Source organism: Capra hircus, chromosome 3 (assembly GCF_001704415.2).
Source record: "Capra hircus breed San Clemente chromosome 3, ASM170441v1, whole genome shotgun sequence".
Lineage (NCBI taxonomy): Eukaryota > Metazoa > Chordata > Mammalia > Artiodactyla > Bovidae > Capra > Capra hircus.
In genome coordinates this window covers 79,570,128-79,594,702 of record NC_030810.1, presented here as the reverse complement: position 1 = coordinate 79,594,702, position 24,575 = coordinate 79,570,128, and the positions used below count along the sequence as shown (strand labels likewise).

The window sequence follows — 24,575 nt, the reverse complement described above, 5'->3', positions numbered from 1 at the left end:
AAACGAGAAGTCCCTCAAAATAGCTTTGCAACTGCTATTCAGTATTCATTCTCTGGAAATGGTACAATGAGAAAACCACATGATGAAACTCTGTGCGGAAAGAACCAAATATTCTGTGTAATTCAGGAAGAAGAGTGCATCTTAAAAGACATACACTAAATTAATGGAAGCATGAATTTTAAAAGATTTATTTTAGCATTTTGTATTGTAGTGTTTCATACCACTACAGCAAGTGGGCTATTTCCCTAACCAAGGATGGAGCTTAGGCCCCCTGCATTGGGAGCCTGAAGTCTTAGCCACAGGACCACCAGGGAAGTCCCTTGATTGGCTGATGTATTTGGGATGGACAGGTACACACTGCTACATTTAAAATGGATAACCAACAAGGACCTACTGTACAGCACATGAAATGCTGCCTAATGTTATGTGGCAACCTGCATGGGAAGGAAATTTCGGGGAGAATGAATACATGTGTATGTACAGCTAAGTCCCTTTACTGTTCACTTGAAACTCACAACATTGCTAATCAGCTATACCCCAGTACAAAATAAAAGGTTTAAAAATAAAAACACTGTAAAAACATGAAAAAAAAATAAAAGCAATTAACATAAGTAAAGAATTTTATGGCAGCTTAATGCCAGAGACCTGAGTTCGATTCCTGGGTCAGGAAGATCCCCTGGAGAAGAAAATGGCAACCCACTCCAGTAATCTTGCCTGGAAAATCGCATGGAATGAGTAGCATGGTAGGCTACAGTCCATAGAGTAGAAAAGAGTCAGAAACAACTGAATGACTTCACTTTCACTTTTAACTACCACTAAAATCAGATTCCTAAATAATTTAGGTATGATGTTTTCAGAATATGGCATTTACTTTGATATTATCAATGATGAGAATGTAAGGAGCCTAAGAAGCTTCTGATATTCATAGATAGAAGTTCTAACAGCATATTATTACATCTTTCTCAATATGCTTAAAACTGCTTTGTTAAAACCTGCATCATTGTCATTACTAAAAGGTAAATATACACTATTTTAAAAACTGCATTACAGATACAAAATTTCTTTTTTTTTCCTTGTAATATCCAATCTATTTGTCTGTACTGCAGGCAAAGGTGATTATCTGGCCACATATTGTTTGGCATTTCCTTTTTAGAAAAATTTGGTTTGCAAATACATAAAAACAAAAAAGAGGTCTAACATCATAATAAAATTCATGGGGAAATCTGAAATGTAAGAATAAAATTTACTAAAAATCTTAACTGTCAATTTAAAAGACTGGTGACCATAATTTATCATTTCATTAAGCTGGTTTTAGAAAAGGCAGAAGAACCAGAGATCAAATTCCCAACATCCGCTGGATCATCAAAAAAGCAAGAGAGTTCCAGAAAAATATCTATTTCTGCTTTATTGACTATACCAAAGCCTTTGACTGTGTGCATCACAATAAACTGTGGAAAATTCTGAAAGAGATGGGAATACCAGACCACCTCACCTGCCTCTTGAGAAACCTATGTGGAGGTCAGGAAGCAACAGTTAGAAGAGGACATGGAACAACAGACTGGTTCCAAATAGGAAAAGGAGTACATCAAGGCTGTATGTTGTCACCCTGCTTATGTAACTTATATGCAGAGTACATCATGAGAAACGCTGGGCTGGAAGAAGCACAAGCTGGAATCAAGATTGCTGGGAGAAATATCAATAACCTCAGATATGAAGATGACACCACCCTCATGGCAGAAACTGAAGAACTAAAGAGCTTCTTGATGAAAGTGAAAGAGGAGAGTGAAAAAGTTGGCTTAAAGCTCAACATTCAGAAACCAAAGATCATGGCACATGGTCCCATCACTTCACGGGAAATAGATGGGGAAACAGTGGCTGACTTTATTTTTCTTGGCTCCAAAATCACTGCATATGGTGATTGCAGCCATGAAATTAAAAGATACTTACTCCTTGGAAGAAAAGTTATAACCAACCTAGACAGCATATTAAAAAGCAGAGACATTACTTTGCCAACAGAGTCTATCTAGTCAAGGCTATGGTTTTTCCAGTTGTCATGTATGGATGTGAGAGTTGGACCATAAAGAAAGCTGAGCACTGAAGAATTGATGCGTTTGAACTGTGGAGTTGGAGAAGACTCTTGAGAGTCCCTTGTACTGCAAGGAGATCCAACCAGTCCATCTTAAAGGAGATCAGTCCTGAGTGTTCATTGGAAGACCAATGTTGAAGCTGAAACTCCAATACTTTGGCCACCTGATGTGAAGAGCTGACTCATTTGAAAGGACCCTGATGCTGGGAAAGATTGAGGGCAGGAGGAGAAGCGGGCGATAGAGGATGAGATGGTTGGAATGCATCACTGACTGACACAGACGTGGTCTTGGGTGGACTCTGGGAGTTGGTGATGAACAGGGAGGCCTAACGTGCTGTGGTCATGGGGTTGCAAAGAGTTGGACATGACTGAGCGACTGAACTGAACTGATATTTCATGAAATTATAAATTAAAATGCAAAGACATTAAGCTTTTATGTCTAATTGGAGAAGAATGGGATAAAATAAAGATAGTCTTAGCTTAAAGATAAATCCAAATTCAATCCCTTTCTTTGAAAATCCTTTACTGTGTTTAATATAAGCAAGTAATTTACCTTCTGTGAATTTCAGATTCATCATTTCTTAAGTGAGGATAATAATACCTAACAGATAGTTCTATGAAGTTTATAAATGATAAGCTTTTAAATGGTAGATATAAAAATTGTTTTGTTGATAGAGCAATGCTTAAATTAAAATCACTGAAAGGCTTTAGTTTTATTTACTATAAATAATATATTGATTCAAGTATCATATTCAAATAACATTTCAAAATGTTTTGGAAATTCTACTGTAAATAGCATATTTATATTAGCCATTGTTTACTAAGTATTGGGAACTGTGCCAAATTAATCCTTGTGGCAAGCAGATCAGGTAGTTTTCATTAATCACATATAATAAACAATTTTAGCAAAAATTAGGGGGTTTAATTTAGTTGCTGAAAGTCCCAGAGCAATTGAGTGGTAGAGCCAAGATTTATGCTAAACTTTTGCTCAACATACAATCAAGGTGTTGAAAAACCAAGCCACACAGAATCCCAATAACGTTCTTGGTGTTTGGGTAGGATATCCTTTTCTACATTTAGCTGGGGAAAAAGTTCTTGTAAACAAAAGTATTTCTCTCATTAAGATGAAAAATAAGAAAGAAATTTAAAATTCAGTTAGATATAGATGTCTGCATCATATTGGTTACACAGAGATGTCCAATAATTCCAGAACCATTTGCTGAAATAATTCTTTTAAAACTGAATGTCCTTGGCACCTATGTCAAATATAAATTGAATACCAACTGTGTGCCTGATCTACACTCTATTCTCTCCCATTTATTTCTATGCCTACCCTAAAAGCAATGGACTTCTCTGGTGGTTCAGGTGGTAAAGAATCTGCCTGCAATGCAGGAGATCTGGGTTTGATCCCTGGGTTGGATTCCTGGGTTGAGAAGATACCACACTATTTTGGTTACTCGAGGTTTACATTAAACCTTAGAAATCAAATAATGTGAGTTCTCCAAATGTGTTCTTTCTGATAATTGTTTTGTCTCTTCTAGGCTCAATCCGCTTCATATAAATTTTAGGATCAGTCTATCAATTTCTACCAAAAGAAACCTTCCAGGATTGTGATTGAAATTGCGTATATCCACAGATAAATTTGGGCAGAATTGATATCTTGACAATTTTGAATCTTCTGAATTATGAACACAGTGCATTTTTCAATTTTTGAGGTTTCCTTTGATCAGTCAAACTTTGTAGTTCAATAAGTATTGTACATATTTTGTTATATTTCTACCTAAATAGTTCATTTTTCGTTAATATTATACATGACACTTTTATTTCAGTTTTCACTTTTTCATTGCTAGTATATTAATAGTCTATTGATTTTTTTTTTTGTATACTTAAATCATTCTATGTTTACCCCAAACTGCTTAGTAGTTCTGGCAGCATAATTGGAGACTTTTCTAAATAGTCAAATTGTTTATTAATACAGGGTCTTATTTCCTTTTCCATAAGTAAGCACTTAATATCTTTATTATACTGATTACATACTCTGGTAAATAGAAAAAGTGAAATTAGATTTCATTGTCTTGTTCCCAAAATTACAGGGGGAGAAATAAGATTTTATTGAAAATTGGAATATGAACTTTAGTTTTTCTGAAACTGTTCTGTAAGAATGAGAATGTTCTTTACAGATCTTATTGTGCTGACAGTTTTCAAACACATTTATGCATTTATTGTACTGAGATGATCATACTGTTTCGTTGTTATTGCAGTTGTGTTTTTGTTTTCTTTTAACTTTTTTATTTTGTACTAGGGTATGGTTGCTTAACAATGTTGTAATTGACTTAGTCATACATACATCTATTCTCCCCAAACTCCCCTCCCATTCACAACATTAGGCAAAGTTCCATGTGCTATACAATAGGTATTTGTTGGTCATCCATTTTAAGTAGAGTAGACTGTGCATGTCCATCCCAAACTCCCTATCCCTTTCCCCATCCTTCCATCTTTCTCCAGGCAATTTTAAGTTTGATCTCTAAGTCTGTGAGTTGGTTTCTGTTTTATAAGCTCATTTGTGTCATTTCTTTTTTTTTAGATTCCACATTTAAAGGATGTCATACAATATTTTACCTTCTCTCTCTAACTTACTTCACTCAGTATGACAATCTCTATGTCCATCCATGTTGCTGCTAATGGTGTTATTTCATTCTTTTTAATGGCTGAGTAATATTCCATTATCTTCTTTATTTGTTCCTCTGTTGATGGATATTTAGGTTGTTTCCATATTTTGGCCACTGTCAACAGCGTTGTAATGAGCACTGGGGTGCATGTATCCTTTCAGATCATGTTTCTCTGACTATATGCCCAGGAATAGGATTGCAGTGTCATAAGGTAACATTATTTTTACTTTTTTAAGGAATCTCTTTACTGTTCTCCCTAGTGGCTGTACCAATTTACATTCCCAACAACAGTGTTAGGAGGGTTCTTTTCTCTCCACATCCTCTCAAGCATTCATTTTTTGTGGATTTAAAAAAAAAATTTTAATGACAACCATTCTGGTTGGTGTGAGGGGACATCTTATTATAGTTTTGATTTGCATTTCTCTAATAACTAGTGGTGTTGAACATCCTTTCATGTGCCTGTTGGCCATCTGTATGCCTTCTTTGGAAATATGTCTATTTAGCTCTTCAGCTTATTTGTTGATTGAGTTATTGTTTGATATTGTTAAGCATTATGAGCCATTTGTATGATCATACTGTTTTGTTTATTCAGTCTAGCCTGTTATTATGGTGACATATTGACTGATTTATCAAATACTGGACAATTTTTTTCCCCTAGGATAAACCCTACTTGGTCATTGTCATATTATGATATAATAAGAAATACATATTTTGGTCTTCATCCATAGTTTCTGGCACTTAGCTCCTAAATCTCTTGCCATTTCCTCAGTGATACAGCTCTAGGGAAAACTTCTGTTATGATCTTCATGTGTTTGTTCCTGAAAGAAAAAACTGAAATGGATATGTTTTTATTCCTAATAAGCCCTTTTCAATCACATCTGAGTTTATGATAATGAAGTGATTTTTGGAAAGTTCCTAGGTAAGAACAGGATGAGTGCTGTTTGCCTAAAATAATCATGTGATTAGAGAGATGGAATTTTAAACCCAGTCTCCTGATCTCTGGAGAGAGGAAAGGAGCTGGAGGCTGAATTAACTCCTAATGGCCAGTGACCTAATCAATCATGCCTATACAATGAAGTATCCTTAAAACTCCCTAAACTACAGGATTTGGTGAGTTTCTGGGTTGGTGAACACAGGAAGTACTGAGAGAGCCATGTGTGTGAAACAGGCATAGACCTCTATGCCTCTTCCTCCAAACTCTGACCTATACACCCCTTACTGCCAAATTCAGACTTAAAGTGAAGAAAGTAGGTAAAACCACTAGACCATTCAGGTATGACCTAAATCAAATCCCTTATGATTATACAGTGGAAGTGAGAAATAGATTTAAGGACCTAGATCTGATAGATAGAGTGCCTGATGAACTATGGACGGAGGTTCCTGACGTTGTACGAGACAGGGATCAAGACCATCCCCACGGAAAATAAATGCAAAAAAGCAAAATGGCTGTCTGGGAAGGCCTTACAAATAGCTGTGAAAAGAAAAGAAGCAAAAAGCAAAGGAGAAAAGGAAAGATATAAGCATCTGAATGCAGAGTTTCAAAGAATAGCAAGAAGAGATAAGAAAGCCTTCCTCAGCGATCAATGCAAAGAAACAGAGGAAAACAATAGAATGGAAAAGACCAGAGATCTCTTCAAGAAAATTAGAGATACCAAAGGAACATTTCATGCAAAGATGGGCTCGATAAGGACAGAAATGGTCTGGACCTAACAGAAGCGGAAGATATTAAGAAGAGGTGGCGAGAATACACAGAAGAACTGTACAGAAAAGATCTTCATGACCAAGATAATCACGATGGTGTGATTGCTAACCTAGAGTCAGACATCCTGGAATGTGAAGTTAAGTGGGCCTTAGAAAGCATCACTGCGAACAAAGCTAGTGGAGGTGATGGAATTCCAGTTGAGCTGTTTCAAATCCTGAAAGCTGATGCTGTGAAAGTGCTGCACTCAATATGCCAGCAAATTTGGAAAACTCAGCAGTGGCCACAGGACTGGAAAAGGTCAGTTTTCATTCCAATCCCAAACAAAGGCAATGCCAAAGAATGCTCAAACTACCACACAATTGCACTCATCTCACACGCTAGTAAAGTAATGCTCAAAATTCTCCAAGCCAGGCTTCAGCAATACGTGAACCATTAACTTCCAGATGTTCAAGCTGGTTTTAGAAAAGGCAGAGGAACGAGAGATCAAATTGCCAACCTCTACTGGATCATGGAAAAAGCAAGAGATTTCCAGAAAAACATCTCTTTCTGCTTTATTGACTATGCCAAAGCCTTTGACTGTGTGGATCACAATAAACTGTGGAAAATTCTGAAAGAGATGGGAATACCAGACCACCTGACCTGCCTCTTGAGAAATCTGTATGCAGGTTAGGAAGAAACAATTTGAACTGAACATGGAACAACAGACTGGTTCCAAATAGGTAAAGGAGTATGCCAAGGCTGTATATTGTCACCCTGCTTTGTTTACTTACATGCAGAGTACATCATGAGAAAAGCTGGACTGGAAGAAGAACAAGCTGGAATCAAGATTGCCGGGAGAAATATCAATAACCTCAGATATGAAGATGACACCACCCTTATGGCAGAAAGTGAAGAGGAACTAAAAAGCCTCTTGATGAAACTGAAAGAGAAGAGTGAGCAAGTTGGCTTAAAGCTCAAAATTCAGAAAACGAAGATCATGGCATTTGATCCCATCACTTCATGGGAAACCGATGGGGAAACAGTGGAAACAGTGTCAGACTTTATCTTTTTGGGCTCCAAAATCACTGCAGATGGTGATTGCAGCCATGAAATTAAAAGACACTTACTCCTTGGAAGGAAAGTTATGAGCAAACTAGATAGCATATTGAAAAGCAGAGATATTACTTTGCCAACAAAGGTCCATCTAGTAAGGCTATGGTTTTTCCAGTGGTCATGTATGGATGTGAGAGTTGGACTGTGAAGAAAGCTGAGTGCTGAAGAATGATGCTTTTGAACTGTGGTGTTGGAGAAGACTCTTGAGAGCCCCTTGACCTACAAGGAGATCCAACCAGTCCATTCTAAAGGAAATCAGTCTTGGATGTTCTTTGGAAGGACTTATGCTAAAGCTGAAACTCCAATACCTTAGCCACCTCATGTGCAGAGTTGACTCATTGGAAAAGACTTTTATACTGGGAGGGCTTGGGGGTGGGAAGAGAAGGCGACAACAAGAGATGGCTGGATGGCATCACCAACTCGATGTATTTGATTTCAAGTGAACTCCACGAGCTGGTGATGGACTGGGTGTCCTGGCATGCTGCAATTCATGGGGTCGCAAAGAGTCAGACACGACTGAGCAAATGAACTGAACTAAACTCCTATGTTAGCCTTCCCTGGTGACTCATCAGTAAAGAAACTTCTTGCAATGCAGGGGATTTGGTTTCAATTCTTGGATTCAGTGTCCTGGGAAAACCCATGGACAGAGGAACCTGGTGGGCTACAGTCCATGGGGTCTCAAGATTCAGATATGACTTAGCCAATAAGCCACCACCACTACCACTCCTGTGTTGTGTCCTTTTATAATAAAGTGGCAAGCTAGTAAGAAAATCATTTTTTCTGAGTTCTGTGACCCACTATAGCAAATTACTGAACATTAGGGGGAAGTCATAGGAATCTCCAATTCACAGCAAGTTGATCAGGAGCATAGGTGACTTGTGATTGGTAGCTGAAGTAAGGGGTGGGGGGCAGTTTTGGGGACTGAGCCCTTAATTTGATTCTTGGGGAACAAGGTGAGCTACCCCCAAATGTGCCATAATGGCATACTGATTATTTTGAATTAAAATTACTTAAAATGCTTGAGGGACACTGTGACACTCCTTTCTGTCTCTTGATAGCAAGAAATAAACCTTTAATGTGAAATGTGCACTCCTGCATCTGAAGAAATAAAGATACACTTACTGCCAAACATAGGGAATTCAGAGAAACCTGTTTTTTCTTTAATTTACTGCCCCAAGCCCAAACTCTGTTAAGATGTTTCACCAAACTGAGCAACCAAGACCTAAATTTCTTTGTCCTGTCATTTTCTTACACATTTATTATTTGTCTAAAAATTGTAAAAGCTTCCTGCCTTGGCCACTTCTTAGGTCCCATTTCTAAGAGACCTCTGAACATATGAATTAAAATTGGTTTCTTTTTCTCCTGTTAATCTGTCTTGTGTTGATGCTATTCTTTGTCTAGTCTAAGAACTCAAGAGGGATAGAGGGGGAAAATTTCCCCTCCTGACATTTGTAAGATCTGATGTTATCTCCAGGTAGACAGTTGTTAGAATATAGTTTAATTGTAGAATACCCAGTTGATGTCAGAGAATTGCTTGCAGTATCAGAAGATCCATTCATTTTGTCAGAAGTGAGGTGGTAAGAGTAGTAGTAGGAGTGTAAAGAGAAACAAAAACTTTCTTTTCCCCTTTCCCTCATAATATGGTTTTCATTTATTGATAAATTCAATTTGCTACAACTATGCTGAATTTTGGGAGAAGGCAATGGCACCCCATTCCAGTACTCCTGCCTGGAAAATCCCATGGACGGAGAAGCCTGGTAGGCTGCAGTCTATGGGGTCGCTGAGGGTGACACGACTTAGCGACTTCACTTTCACTTTTCACTTTCATGCATTGGAGAAGGACATGGCAACCCACTCCAGTGTTCTTGCCTGGAGAATCTCAGGGATGGGGAAGCCTGGTGAGCTGCCGTCTCTGGGGTCAAACAGAGTCGGACAAGACTGAAGTGACTTCGCAACAGCAGCAGCATGTTGAGTTTTTTCTTTTTCTTTTTTTTTTTTTTCATTTATAATCCTGAGACCAGAAACATAGTTTTCTTTCCCTGTAATAACTTTTTCTGATTTGAGTTTGGGGGTTATGCTAGCCTCATAAAATATGTTGAAAAGTATTATTTTTATTTCTCTTTTCTGAATGAATGATTGTAGGATTAGTATTATTTCTTTCTTAACTGTTGGGCAGAAATGTACTGTGATGCATCTTTTCCTGGAGCTTCCTAGTTGGGGAATTTTAAACTATGATTTTAACATCTTTAATATATACTCAGCTATTCCAGTTATTTCCCTCTTCATAAGTGAGCTTTAGTACTTAATATTTATAGAGTCTGTTGCAATCTCTCATCTGTTTCTAACACTGTTATTTTCTATTAATATTTTTTTACTAATAAATCTTATCATTTCATCAATTTTTTTGATCAATTTCAAGACCCAGAATTATGATTAATTGATTTTTATTTTGCGTTTCTCTTCTCAGTTTCATTACTTTCTAATCTTACCTTTATTACTTCCTTCACTGTGCCTGTTCTGGAAATATCCTCCTATACCACTAGTAATATTCCTTGCTATAAAACCCACTTTGTATGATGTTAAAATAGCCACATCAGCTATTTTGGCTACTGTTTTCAAGACTTGACATTCTTGATCCTTTTATTCTCAGATGGTCTGTGACTTTACAATAAACAATGATAATTAGAATTAATTTACAACCAGATATCACATACATTTTCTTCAGTATATTTTATTTTTATGTCATAATTTATAGTTGAGTCTTTCCCACTAATTGCTTTTTGTTTTCTTTTGGCTGTGCCACATGGCCTATGAGGTCTTAGTTCCCTGACAAGGGACTGAACCTGTGCTCCCTGTATTGGAAGCATGAAGTCTTAAGCACTGGATCACTGGGGAAGCCCTTCTACTGACTGTTAGCATCATTTCTGTTACAATTTTCCGCAGATGTGTGTGTGCACATTTTTTTGAATCTATTTGACAATTAGCCTGTATTATTTCAAACTATCTACATTTTTATTGCATGATAGTGAATTCTGATATCAGAAGGAAATAATTGACATTTTTATAATACTGAATTTTCCCACCCACAAAGATAATGTAATTTTCCATTTATGTATCTAACCTTTATTTGATATTATTGAATATTTTAATTTTTCTATAAAGTCTAATTTTAGATAGGTTTATTCTTATGTGAGTGAGTGAGTGAAAGTCACTCATTCGTGTCTTTGCAACCTCGGTCACTCTTTGCAACCTCAACCTCATGGATGTAGTTTGTAATTTTATGCCATTATAAATTCTATCCCATTCATTTATATCATTTATCTGTTGTCTTATAAAATCTATTATTGGTTGTAGCATATTAATTTCATATCTTGTAAATTTAGAATATTTCTTACAATTTCACCAAACTTATCCATACATTTTCTTGGATTTTTCTTTGTAAAAATGGCAATGATTTCTTTTATTGTTTTATTTATCATGCTTTTCATTTTTCTGTTTTTTTTTTTCTTAAGTACTATTTAGCATTTACATTACAACGTTAAATAGAAATGCTGTTAATTTAACTGAGATAAATTCTAGGTTATAATATAACTCTTTTGTTAGATTTTAATTGCTTAATATTGTTTTTATTATTTAGATATTTAAAATTGAAGTTAATGGTGAGATTAGTCTTTACTTTTTTTCTTCACAGTATCTATGACTTAAAATTTGGCTGTCAAATCCTAACTGTAATTGATATCTTTTGTACACTTACTTACAGTATTGTCACATTATCTTTATTTCTGATGATAAACTCTTTTGTTTCCTTTATTCTTGCTTTTAAGAGCTCTAATTCTTCCCAAACTAATGGTAATGGCTATTTTAGTCGTATTGGTAATTTCTCGCACATTTATCAGTTTCGTTGCCCAGTCTTTAGTTCTGGGAAGTAAAATACTATGATTGAAACATTTCATAAGGTATCATGATTTTAGGTGAGAGGTGAAAGCAACTCTCCCTGCAAATAGGTCACGTGTCCCAGAATAATAAATGAGGAGGATTGAGTGAGTCAAATAATTGCTATCCCTTACAAATGCACAGGTTAGCTTCATTAACAACTGAAGAGCACCACCTTGAAAATAGGAGTCTATAAACTTACCATTGACTTTATTCTCAAGTAAGTTCTTAATCTTCGGATAAAAATAAAGCTTTTCTACTATTACTGACCTCAGGTACTCTATCTTTTAAAATATTATTTCTTCATATTTTATTTCCACGATTTGGTATTTTCCAGAAGCTAAAAAACACTTACCTCTTCTCATGATTTTTGAAAAACTCTCCTTCAAATTTGTCAGAGGAGTTTGGGGACTGGGATGCATAGAATAATCAAAAGAGCATGAGCTTTGAATCCAGATACACCAAGGATTAAGTCCCAACTCTATACCATTCTTATACTGTAACACAGTAAATGTGCCTAAACTTTCTGATCCTTAGCTCATCAACTTACAAAGTGAGTTAATATCTAACCTTGTGTTTTTGTATAGATTGAAATCCTCTACATGAAAATCCCAGCACCTGGTGTTACAAAGATCCTCAATAAATGAAAGTTTGTGTTATCTATATATCAATTGTATAGTCTCATAGGTACTGTTTAAAGAAATAACAGGCCCAAAATGAAATCACTTGTGCCCCATGTCAGCAAACCAAGACTTAACCCTGACTGAAGTTTTGGTTCCTCTTACAAATGTAGAAAATCAGTCTGGAAATCCTCTTAGAAAATCAATCTGGAGTTTCCTGATCAGCACTAGTTAGGAAATCCATCAGATTGGCCTCTTTCATTCTGTAAAGAAAGAGGAGGTAATCTACTCTTTCCTTGTCCCTTTGGCCTATAAAACCTTTCTATTTGCATACATGCTAAGGCTTCTTTTCACTTGTTAAATGGGATGCTGGTCAATTCATAAATCATTTAAAGAAGCCAATTTGATTTTCAAATTTACTCAGTTGATTTTTTTTTTTTTTTAATTTTTAACAATACTATCCTTTTTTCTCTCCTTCCAGGGCAGAGACCTGGTTCTACTCCTCTTCTGGTAGCACTGTGTAATCTGTGACTCAGAACAAGATAAGGCTTACTTCCTATCCCTTTTCCAGGAGTAAATAGCTTTTGATTCTATGACTTCTCAATCATTGCTTCAGCTTTGGGTCCTAGGATTAGGTTGCTTTCCTAATCCTCTGTCATAAATTTGTAAAATTCATGAGTGTTAGGTGAAACATGGGATTCTGCATGATTCCACAACAGCCCATAAGTGAAGCTGAAATAGAGAAGCTTATTTACAGATCCTGGAGACAGTACCCACATACTTCAAGGAGGCACATGCCTTTATTAAGATCTGTGGGTGCAGTGCTTTGGAGTTCCTGAGCTTAGGCTACACTGGCCAACTGAAATCTTAAAAGTGGGACTTTGATAAGTCCCATGGGGGTCTTGTCTAAGTGTACATAATGGGAAAGCATTGGGAGGCAGGAGAGAATCACAAAGGGCAGCTCACAAAGGGTAATGCGTAAGTTCTAAGGAACTTAAATTTACTTGTGACTCTGCCAGCTGCTATCTAGGGCATCTGCTTGTGTGAAGGGCTACTGTGAGGTTAAGGTCACTGCAGGCCATCTGCCAAATAAAATGAACACAGAGGCAGTAATACCATGGTGTAACTTAGCTATAATCACAACACCCGCCTTAAGTTTGTCTTCTACCCCTGTAACAGAAAGGTCTAGGAATGGCATTGATTTTTTCCTTGTGGTTGAGCTAAGATGGTTTTGAAGGGGAGCATAATATACTACTCCAAAATATACCTCTTTGGCATAAGAATTATATGTGGTTGATTATTTTTAAGAAACAACAGACAGGAAAAACTCTGAAACCTGAGATTAAGTTACCCCCTTTGTAGGAGACATTCACATTTATAAGGGAAATCTCTATTTCTAAGGGTGTCTCCCTGTTTGTACTAGAAAGAGAAGGGTGACTCTAATCTTTAAAAACTCATCAAAGGAGAAGACAGTGATTTACATTTGCATAACATCCATATTCTTGTTTATTGTGCTTTTCCTGGTAATCCCCCTAATTGGCCCTCCCTCCCCCAAATCTTCTTTAATCTTTATCTGGAGATGGTATTAAAGGTGATGGCTTGGGCCATTTTAGGGAGTTACTGTTTTCCTGGGTCTCTTCTATGTAAAAAGGAAGTGTACATGTTACAAAATTCTGTTTATTTTTCTCCTGTTAATCTGTCTTTTATTACAGAACGGTCTCAACCAAGATCTTAGAAGGGTAGAGGAAAAATAATTTTGTCTCTCTCACCAAACCTTCTGTTATGTTGTATTAGATACTCTAATATTGCCTCACAGGCCCTTGAAGCTCAGCTGATTTTTTTCAAAAAAATATATTTCCTCTTTCTTCTTCAAACTGGTAATTTTTATTGATATAAATTCCAGTTCACTGACTTTTCCTGATTCTCCTCAACTACTGCACAGGAAGATAGGTTAAGCAGCATAATATATACTTTGTTTTTAAAGTGAAAACTAATTTGCAGATAGCAGGCATTTTCCTTGATATTTATTAATGACTGCTTCTTTTTCAAAAGGTAGAATGCTTATATCCTAGGTAAAGTTATCATTCTGGTACTATATGATCAAGTTGCTTTTTGCTTTTTGATGCATGTGCTTTTGCAGAATGTGTTTCTCCCATAACCTCTTCTCTCCTGAGATGGCCCATACTCTGTCTATGGAGTGTGTATCTTTCGCTTTCTATGATCACTCTTGAATTCTTTCCTACATGAAGCTAAGAACCCACTATTGGAGGTCCATCTCAGTGACTCATCTGAGACCTGAAAAGTATCCTCTCTGGAAAGGTGACACATCCTGATTCCACAAAAAGAGGGTATGAAGCTCTCCATTTCTAGACCCTCCAGACCTTGCCCATGTGTCTTTGTTTGGATAGTTCTGATTTGTATCTTTTACAATATAATTCTAGTCATGAACATAACACTTTCCTGAGTTCTGTGAGTTATTCTGGTAAGTTATCAAACCTGAAGGCGTGGTGGGAATTCCTAAATCTGTACGTGGTTTGTCAGAAATGTGGGTAGCTTTGAGACCCTCAAACTTATGTCTGGCATATGAACTGTGGACAGTCTGTTTGGGACTGCATCCTCAATTTTGAAAGTCTGTACTAAATCCAAATGGTTTGTATCAGAATTGCATTGCAGTATTGTGATCTGTTAGGCATTTTAATACACATTAAATTTTTCTGATGAGACATGTTTCTTAGTCTACAGTCTATTCCTTATATATGTGAAAGTCTTGTATTTTCACTAATTATTACTTATGAGGATTAAATGGAAAAAATATATGTACTTAAGTCAGGTGCAATGTTTGGCTTTAAAAACAGATTCAATAAATGGAGAATATCTTTTTAAGTGATTAGCAAAAGTTAGGGCTTTCAAGATATCAATCCCCACATCCGTTGGAAACATGGGAGATTGACAGTATTGACAACAACATGGCAGGTTATTTCACTCACCAATTTGCAAAAGGTTGAGCTGATCTGAATTTAGAGCTTTGAATTCATTGGAGTTTTATACTCTAATGACTTGCATGCATTATAAATTTAAATGAGAAATTATGTAAGTGAATAAAATGATGTATTTTTTAGTTTGGTAAAGCTAAGTTGAGATATATATTATTCTCAATAAAACTTTGAGTGCAGGAAAAGAATGAGGAAAACAGAAATCACCATTAACTAACATAGCAGTGATTGCCATGAGGTAGATCTGATGGTTGCTAAAATTAACATCTAGAAATTTAAGCAAATGCAGAGTGCTTGCATGTTCATAAAGATCTTTCCCATTAGATTTATTACTAGATGCAAAGTGGGATTGGAGATTAGATCCTGGAATAGAGGCTGGTATAAAAATGGATGAAGTTTCAAAATATTCTGCTACTTACTTTATATACTATGCCAAAATTAATCTCCTAGTTTTCATCACCGTTCTATGATTATTGAAGATGTTTACATGAGAGGAAGATGGATGGACAGTATGTAAGAACTTAATATTATGCTTGCAATGTCATGTAACAGTAAAAGTATCTTAACTATAAACATTTTTTTAAAGCATAACTTATTACTGATTGCCAAGGTCTTTTTACTGGGGGAAGAGAATTGACTCCAAAGGGAACAAGGGCAATTTTGGGAGTGATGAGACTGTTAGACCTATGTAAATCAATTGTGCTTTGGTTACAGGACTATATTTAAAGTCCATCACATTATATGTCTATTTAGGTTGAATTTTTGTATATAAATTATACAAATAAATATTATAATATTTTTCCAGATATGATGGACTAAAAGGTTAATATGAGATTTTTAAAGCTACTACAATAAATTTGTAGTTTGCAATAGCTTATTCTATTTCTATACTGTTCAACTTGTTGAAATGCTCTTTTAATTTGGTTCACTATAGCAATTCTTCTATAAATATAGTGTAACTATGCACTGAGTCAATATATTACAAGCTAATTAGATATGGATTCAAAGAAAATGTCAGCCAAAGCCTATTTTTTCACATCCTGTGCCAGGAGAGTGTGTCAAACTCATAGATTAATTTTATTTAATTCTAATATAGCAATAACAAAAATAGCTTTCATTCACAGCATTCTCAGATTGAATCAAACATTGCACAGTTGATATGAAATATATTATTTAAAATGTCAGAACAATTAACAGGGATAGATATTATTGCTTCTAATTTAGAGATTACCATACTAAAGTTTTTAGAATTGAGGAAATTAATGAACCAGAGATTAAATTGCTGGCATTCACTGGATCATAGAGAAAGCTAGGGAATTCCAGAAAAATATCTACTTCTGTTTCATTGACTATGCCAAAGCCTTTGACTCTGTGGATCATAATAAACTATGGAAACCTCTTAAAGGAATACCGTGTCTCCTGAGAAACCTGAATGTGGGTCAAGGAGCAACAGTTAGAACCATATATGGAACAACTGATTGATTCAAGATTGAGAAAGGAGTACGACAGGGCTGTCTACTGTCACCCTGTTTATTTAACCTATATGCTAAACACATCATGAGAAATTCCAGGTTGGATGAGTTACTGGAATCAAGATAGGCAGGAGAAATTCCAACAAACTCAGATATATAGATGATACCACTCTAATGGCAGAAAGTGAAGAGGAACTAAAGAGCCTCTTGATGAGAGTGAAGAAAGAGAGTGAAAGAGACAGCTTAAAACTCAATATTAAACATAAAAAATAAAAATAAAAAACTAAGATCATGGCATCCAGCCCCATTACTTCATGGCAAATAGAAGGGGAAAAAAGTGGAAGTAGTGACAGATTCCTGCTTCTTGAGTTCTAAAATCACTGCAGATGATGACTGCAGCCATGAAGTCAGAAGACGTTTGCTTCTTGGCAGGAGAGCGATGACAAATCTAGACAGTGTGTTGAAGAGCAGAGACATTACTCTGTGGACAAAGGTCAGTATAGTCAAGGCTATGGTCTTTCCAGTGATCACGTTCAGTTGTGAGAACTAAACCACAAAGAAGGCAGAACGCCAAAGAATTGATGCCTTTGAACTGTGGTGCTGGAGAAGACTCCTGAGAGTTCCTCGGACAGCAAGATCAAACCAGTCAATTTTAAGGGAAATCAACCCTGAATACTCCTTTGAAAGACTGATGTTGATGCTGAAATTTCAGCATTTTGTTCATCTGATGAGAACAACTAACTCATTGAAAAATTCCCTGATGCTGGAGAAGATTGAGGGCAGAAGGAGAAGAGGGGATCAGAGGATGAGATCGTTGGATGGCATCACCGATGCAAAAGACATGAACTTGGGCAAACTTCAGGAGATGGTAAGGGATAGAGAGGCCTGATATGCTACAGTCCATGGGGTCGCAGGGAGTTGGACACAACTGGAAGACTGAACAGCGGCAATAAAATTCATGAATGCACCCAACTAGTGTGTGCTGGAGCCAAGATCCATACCAGAGTCTAAGACTTCACTCTTAGGCAATATAATGATCAAAATATGGGATTCCTTTTCTACTGTAGTTTAAAATATGTGACATTTTTCATTCTGTTTCTATCAGGTTACTGACATGCTAGTCTTATCCCCACACAGTACAATATTTCAAAGTATTTTCTAAAAGAATAGGATCCAAAATATTTTTTTTCCTGCTATTATCAAATCTAAAAATTACAACTGAAGAGAGAGGCAGTCAATTAAAGTTTAATTTACCTTGTTTCCTAGAAAACTAATTGCTAATTACAAAACTGTAACTGGCTTATTCAAACTATTATCATTTGATTAGAAACAACATTTGGGGTTAAGGTAGACCTCAGAATGTAAGCAGTAATGCAGCATGTTCAAATAGCCACAAGATTTGAGCTTCTTCTCTTTTTCTTTTTTTAATAATCCTGGCTTCAATAATGTCTGACCTCATAACAACATTTATATCTCATTCTTTATGCAAAGAAATATATTTAACTAATACAGGGGAAAGGAATCGGGCTTTCTCGATGGCTCAGTGGGTAGAGCCCACCTACAATGCAAGGAGCCGTGAGAGACATGGGTTTGATCCCTGGGTGGGGAAGATGCCCTGGAAAAGGAAATGGCAACCTACTCCAGTATTCTTGCCGGGATAATCCCATGGACAGAGGAGCCTGGATGGCTACAGTTATTGGGGTTGCAAAGAGTCAGATACAACTGAGCACACATGTCAGGGGAAAAGGATAAATTTATGTAGAAAACATTTGTGGTTAAAAATCACAGTTTGAGGATTTCAAAACTAAGACTTAAAAAAAGTAACCAAACTTATCCTATGAACAAATCCAAATGTATCCAATGCCTTGTTTTACCTTTCCCATTTAGCAAAACTTTACTCTATGTGTGCTAAGTCGCTTCAGTTCAGTACATTTCAGTCGCTCAGTTGTGTCCGACTCTTTGCGACCCCATGAATTGCAGCACACCAGGCCTCCCTGCCCATCACCAACTCCCAGAGTTCACTCAAACTCACATCCATCGAGTCGGTAATGCCATCAAGCCATCTCATCCTCTGTTGTCCCCTTCTCCTCCTGCTCCCAATCCCTCCCAGCATAAAGGTCTTTTCCAAAGAGTCAACTCTTCACATGAGGTGGCCAAAGTACTGGAGTTTCAGCTTTAGCATCATTCCTTCCAAAGAACACCCAGGACAGATCTCCTTTAGAATGGACTGGTTGGATCTCCTTGCAGTCCAGGGGACTCTCAAGAGTCTTCTCCAACACCACAGTTCAAAAGCATCAGTTCTTTGACGCTCAGCTTTCTTCACAGTCCAACTCTCACATCCATACATGACCACTGGAAAAACTATAGCCCTGACTAGACAGACCTTTGTTGGCAAAGTAATGTCTCTGCTTTTCAATATGCTATCTAGTTTGCTCATAACTTTCCTTCCAAAGAGTAAGCATTGTTTAATTTCATGGCTGCAATCACCATCTGCAGTGATTTTGGAGCCCCCCCAAAAATGAAGTCTGACACTGTTTCCACTGTTTCCCCATCTATTTCCCAAAGTGATGGGACCAGATGCCATGATCTTTGTTTTCTGAATGTTGAGCTTTAAGCCAACTTTTCACTCTCCTCTTTCACTTTCATCAAGAGCCTCTTTAGTTACTCTTCACTTTCTGCCATAAGGGTGGTGTCATCTGCATATATGAGTTTATTGATATTTCTCCCAGCAATCTTGATTCCAGCTTGTGCTTCTTCCAGCCCAGCGTTTCTCATGATATACTCTGCATATAAGTTAAATAAGCAGGGTAACAATATACAGCCTTGATGTACTCCTTTTCCTATTTGGAACCAGTCTGTTGTTCCATGTCCAGTTCTAACTGTTGCTTCCTGACCTGCATATAGGTTTCTCAAGAGGCAGGTAGTTTATTGTGATCCACACAGTCAAAGGCTTTGGCATAGTCAGTAAAGCAGAAATAGATGTTTTTCTGGAAATCTCTTGCTTTTTCCATGATCCAGTAAAGGTTGGCAGTTTTATCTCTGGTTCCTCTGTCTTTTCTAAAATCAGCTTGAACATCTGGAAGTTAACGGTTCACGTATTGCTGAAGCCTGGCTTGGAGAATTTTGAGCATTACTTTACTAGCGTGTGAGATGAGTCAGTTGTGTGGTAGTTTGAGCATTCTTTGGCATTGCCTTTCTTTGGGATTAGAATGAAAACCGACGTTTTCTGGTCCTGTGGCCACTGCTGAGTTTTGCAAATTTGCTGGCATATTGAGTGCAGCACTTTCACAGCATCATCTTTCAGGATTTGAAATAGCTCAACTGGAATTCCATCACAGTCATGTCCAACTCTTTGCAACCGTATGGACCATTGTCCACCAGATTCCTCCATCCATAGGATTCTCCAGGTAAGAATACTGGGGTGAGTTTTGCTCTGCCCGCCTCCAAAGGATCTTCCTGACCTAGGGATTGAACCCAAATCTCTTATGTCTCCTGTTTTGGCAGGTGAGTTCTTGACCACTAGTGCCACCTGGGAAGCCATTTATGCATTTTTAGTGCTGCTTTACTTAACATTTATTCAATGCTAGAAATTCTTAAGACTAGTGTAAAGCCCAGACTGTTTCTGAATATCTTAATAATGGCCTATTTATGTAAACACATGTTTATTTAGTACTTAAATGAAATCCATAAACAATATTAGATTAAATAAACCTTAAAATATTGTTCTTCTTCATTTAAAGAGTATGAGGTAAATTAGAGCAGTTAGACCCATTTCTAAATGTTATTCAAGTCATGTTTTTACCCAAGGATTATTTTTACTGCTATGCTAATGAGTAATGTATAATAATGAACTTGTTATAGTATAGATTCTTATCATTTATTTTGATATGCTGTTCCAATCTGCATATATATATAAATAATATATCTAATTACCATGCACGAAGTATAGCATGTTAGTCAAAACCTCAAGTTCTAGACACTTTTACCCTCAGTGATAACTTCATCTATTTTCAGCTGAGATTCCATGGTTCAGATTTATAATCACTTGCAAAACTCTGAACCTATTATCCCTTTGCCTGCCACAGTCATCTAACAAAAGTCCAACTCAATTTGTACCCACTTATCCGCCTATTTCATGTCTATACTTACAGAGGCTTATTGAGGCTGGAGTGAGTGTCTTAACTGATGAACTTGTCTCATGCTTCATGGTGAAAAAGCACAATCAAATATTCCTGTTGGGATGAAAAGCTAACCTATCCACAGTGCATAAAGTCCAATAGCCTTATATTTTCTCTAGAATGTTAGTTAAATAAGCATCTCTGCCCTTTGGTGTATCCAATACCCTATTTCACCTTGCTCATTTAGCAAAACTTTCCTACATCCCTTTTGTTAATTCCAATAGTCACTTCTCTCAAGAACATCTAATTTCTTCATTCACACTTTTTTAAATCTTTTTGTAGATGTTTTCCAGACCTTTTCTTCCAATACTTCTGTGTCAATGTATAGTAATGCTTCCTGTAAAAAATATGTTCATTGCCTTCCTTTTTGAAAAATCTATGTTGACAATATTTTCCTTTTGTTGATGTGCTAACCTAGTTACCTTTAATGTAATTTCTAAATGGACCACCTTAAATTTTTTTCTATTTGTTTCATATATTCTTTGAACTTTTATTCTTTCTTTTTTGATTTCTTTTTATTTGTTCAGTGTTTTTTTTACTTCTATTTCTCCTTTATTAGAATTTTATTTACATGATTTTTATTTTGCCTCTACCTCATAGACTTACTACAGTTTATCTCAATTTGACCATTTACTAACCAATGCTAGAAACTATTACTTAATCCAATTTAATTCCCCTACTCTTTGCACTACAAATCTCATAAATTATATTGATATATATTAATAACCTCACAGGACATTCAGTTCAGTTCAGTCCAGTTCAGTCACTCAGTCACGTTCGACTCTTTGTGACCCCATGAATCTCAGCACGCCAGGCCTCCCTGTCCATCACCAACTCCCGGAGTCCACTCAGATTCACGTCCATTGAGTCAGTGATGTCATCCAGCCATCTCATCCTCTGTCAACCCCTTCTCCTCCTGCCCCCAATCCCTCCCAGCATCAGAGTCTTTTCCAATGAGTCAATTATTCTCATGAGGTGGCCAAAGTACTGGAGTTTCAGCTTTAGCATCATTCCTTCCAAAGAAACCCTAGGGCTGATCTTCTTCAGAATGGACTGGTTGGATCTCCTTGCAGTCCAAGGGACTCTCAAGAGTCTTCTCCAACACACAGTTCAAAAGCATCAATTCTTCAGCGCTCAGCCTTCTTCACAGTCTAACTCTCACATCCACACATGACTACTGGAAAAACCATAGCCTTGACTAGATGGAGCTTTGTTGGCAAAGTAATGTCTCTGTTTTGTCATTAACATTTTTTGACATTTAAATTGTTTAAGTCTATGTTCACTTATTATTACTCTAATTTTAACTCTATAATGACCTTCATTTCAAAATTGAAAAGAAATGAAAAATAGGTAGCAAGGTCCTTTCCTGAGTTGTCTGCTATTTGTGCCTGGGTGATTAGGGGACATAATCTTTCTCCAGTGCTTTTTTATTATTCTTTACACAGAAACATAAGGTCAGAGGGGTGGGGATGGGAAAGCAGACAAAGGTCTTAACCTCTTTCCCTAAGGTCACTAGAGCCATTTTTAATAAACTCAGCTTATTCTCCACCGCGATTCTACATGGTTAAATTTTCTTGACCTTCAGAGAGAATGAGGAAAGCCTCCCATTGCTCCATTGGTTGAGAAGCCAGATCAGTGCTTCTGCATTCCTTGTAGAACCCATTCTTGCTCAGTCATTGCCAAATGTTGCATTGTTCTGTATTACCCAAGGTATTGGAAGAACAATATTCTTAATTGTGGGGTAAATTGTCTCCAGAATACAGAGGTCTACTAAGATTGTGTTTCCTTCTTCATAGCAGTGGTTACAAGAAGCAGTAATCGTCTCTTACTTTAGATTGGGATTTACTGGCACATTCGTGACACCTGAACCTCTGAAAACATTACTGAAGTGCAGTCTTTGATTCTTACAGGATTTATCACCTACCTTCTAGTGTGTATCTTGCTTACCACGATCTCTAGCATACTAGGAACTTTTGGTTGCCTTTCTGGGTCATGATGCTATCATTAATATATGGGATCAATGTGCTGTTCTGTAGTAGGACTAAATAATTCCGATCTCTGTGCATTATTTTGGTAGAGGATGCAAGATACTGGGCAACAAGAGGAGGCTGATACTCTGCAGGCTTTTTTAGCTGACTCTAACAATGACATGCTATCTGACAAGGTGGAAGATAAAGCTTCTAATGACTTGTGATAGTACATAGTCATTCTGAAGACACATTCAGTTTCTGATGGACAAGACTAGTAAACTTAATGGATATATAAAGAGTGGTCAGGACTATCTCCCTGAATTCTTTAGATCATTAAGGGTGGCTTAATCTCTACAGCTCCCCTGAAATTATATATATATATATAGCATTTACTATCCTGGTCAGGAATGGAGGGTTGCTAGTTTCAGATGCTAAAACATGATGAGGAAGATAGCACTATAGGCCAAGGACTCTATGGAGGGATTACTCTAGCAGCCAATTATGTGACTCTGGTGACCAGGTAGTTCTATGCAGTCACTTGATTCACTGTTGAGAATTTTAAACACAAATTCATTCATACCATTGTCTCCATCTGCTGCAACTATAAACTGAAGGACTATGATGATGCAAGTATCCATGTATCACTGTCAACTTGGACTGGGTGTTCAAAATGCTATATTCCTCTTTCCTATACAAATGGATAAATTTTATTACATTTGTCTATTTTTTCCGTTACTGTAAAGATCTTTCACATCCTTCCCATCCCAATGGAAGTAGACACTATTTAGTTTTTTTTAACATTGGTTTAGTTTAAACTAGCCAAGCAAAATATCTTTCCATACCAAAGATTCAGTTCAGTTCAGTTCAGTTCAGTTCAGTCGCTCAGTCGTGTCTGACTCTTTGCGACCCCATGAATCGCAGCACGCCAGACCTCCCTGTCCATCACCAACTCCAGGAGTTAGACTCACGTCCATCGAGTCATTGATGCCACCCAGCCATCTCATCCTCTGTCATCCCCTTCTCCTCCTGCCCCCAATCCCTCCTATCATCAGAGTCTTTTCTAATGAGTCAACTCTTCGCATGAGGTGGCCAAAGTGCTGGAGTTTCAGGTTTAGAATCATTCCTTCCAAAAAATCCCAGGGCTATCTCCTTCAAAATGGACTGGTTGGATCTCCTTGCAGTCCAAGGGACTCTCAAGAGTCTTCTCCAACACCACAGTTCAAAAGCATCAATTCTTCAGTGCTCAGCTTTTACCAACTGGTAATTACTTGACTTGTGATAGTACATAGTCATTCTCCAAGACACATTCAGTTACCAAATTTTCTATGCCTTTCTTTTGCTCCTAATTTTTGCATCCACTTTTTTTTTTTTTTTGCTGATAAAACTTGCACATCTGAACTATGCTCTTTCAGATGCATATTATCTGAATCATTTTGTCCCAGTTTATATTAGTACAGTTTAAAGTAAGGTATAACTGAAACTTACCTATTTCATTTGATGTGCTTGGTTGCTCAGTCTTGTCTGACTCTTTGTGATCCAATGTACTGTAGCCCACCTGGCTCATCTGTCCATGGGCATTCTCCAGGCAAAACTACTGGAGTGGGTTGCCATACCCTTCTCTAGGGGATCTTCCCAACCCAGGGATCGAACCCAGGTCTCCCACATGGCAGGCAGATTCTTTACTGTCTGAGCCACTAAGGAAGCCCTTTCATTTGATAGATGGATATTTTTTAAAGTGCATAGCTGACTCAATTAATTTAAGCAGCTTCCTAGTTCTCCTTGCCTCCTTTTCAGTGTTCCTTTTCCAGCTCGTGATCTAGTTTGCTAAGGAGAAAGATAAAAAAAGATACAGCTCATGAA

At 37.0% G+C, this 24,575-nt stretch overlaps 1 pseudogene; it reads left to right on the top strand.

Annotated features, from left to right (window-relative positions):
- Nucleotides 1-22,939, top strand: part of LOC102175640 — a 36,866-nt pseudogene extending 13,927 nt beyond the window's left edge.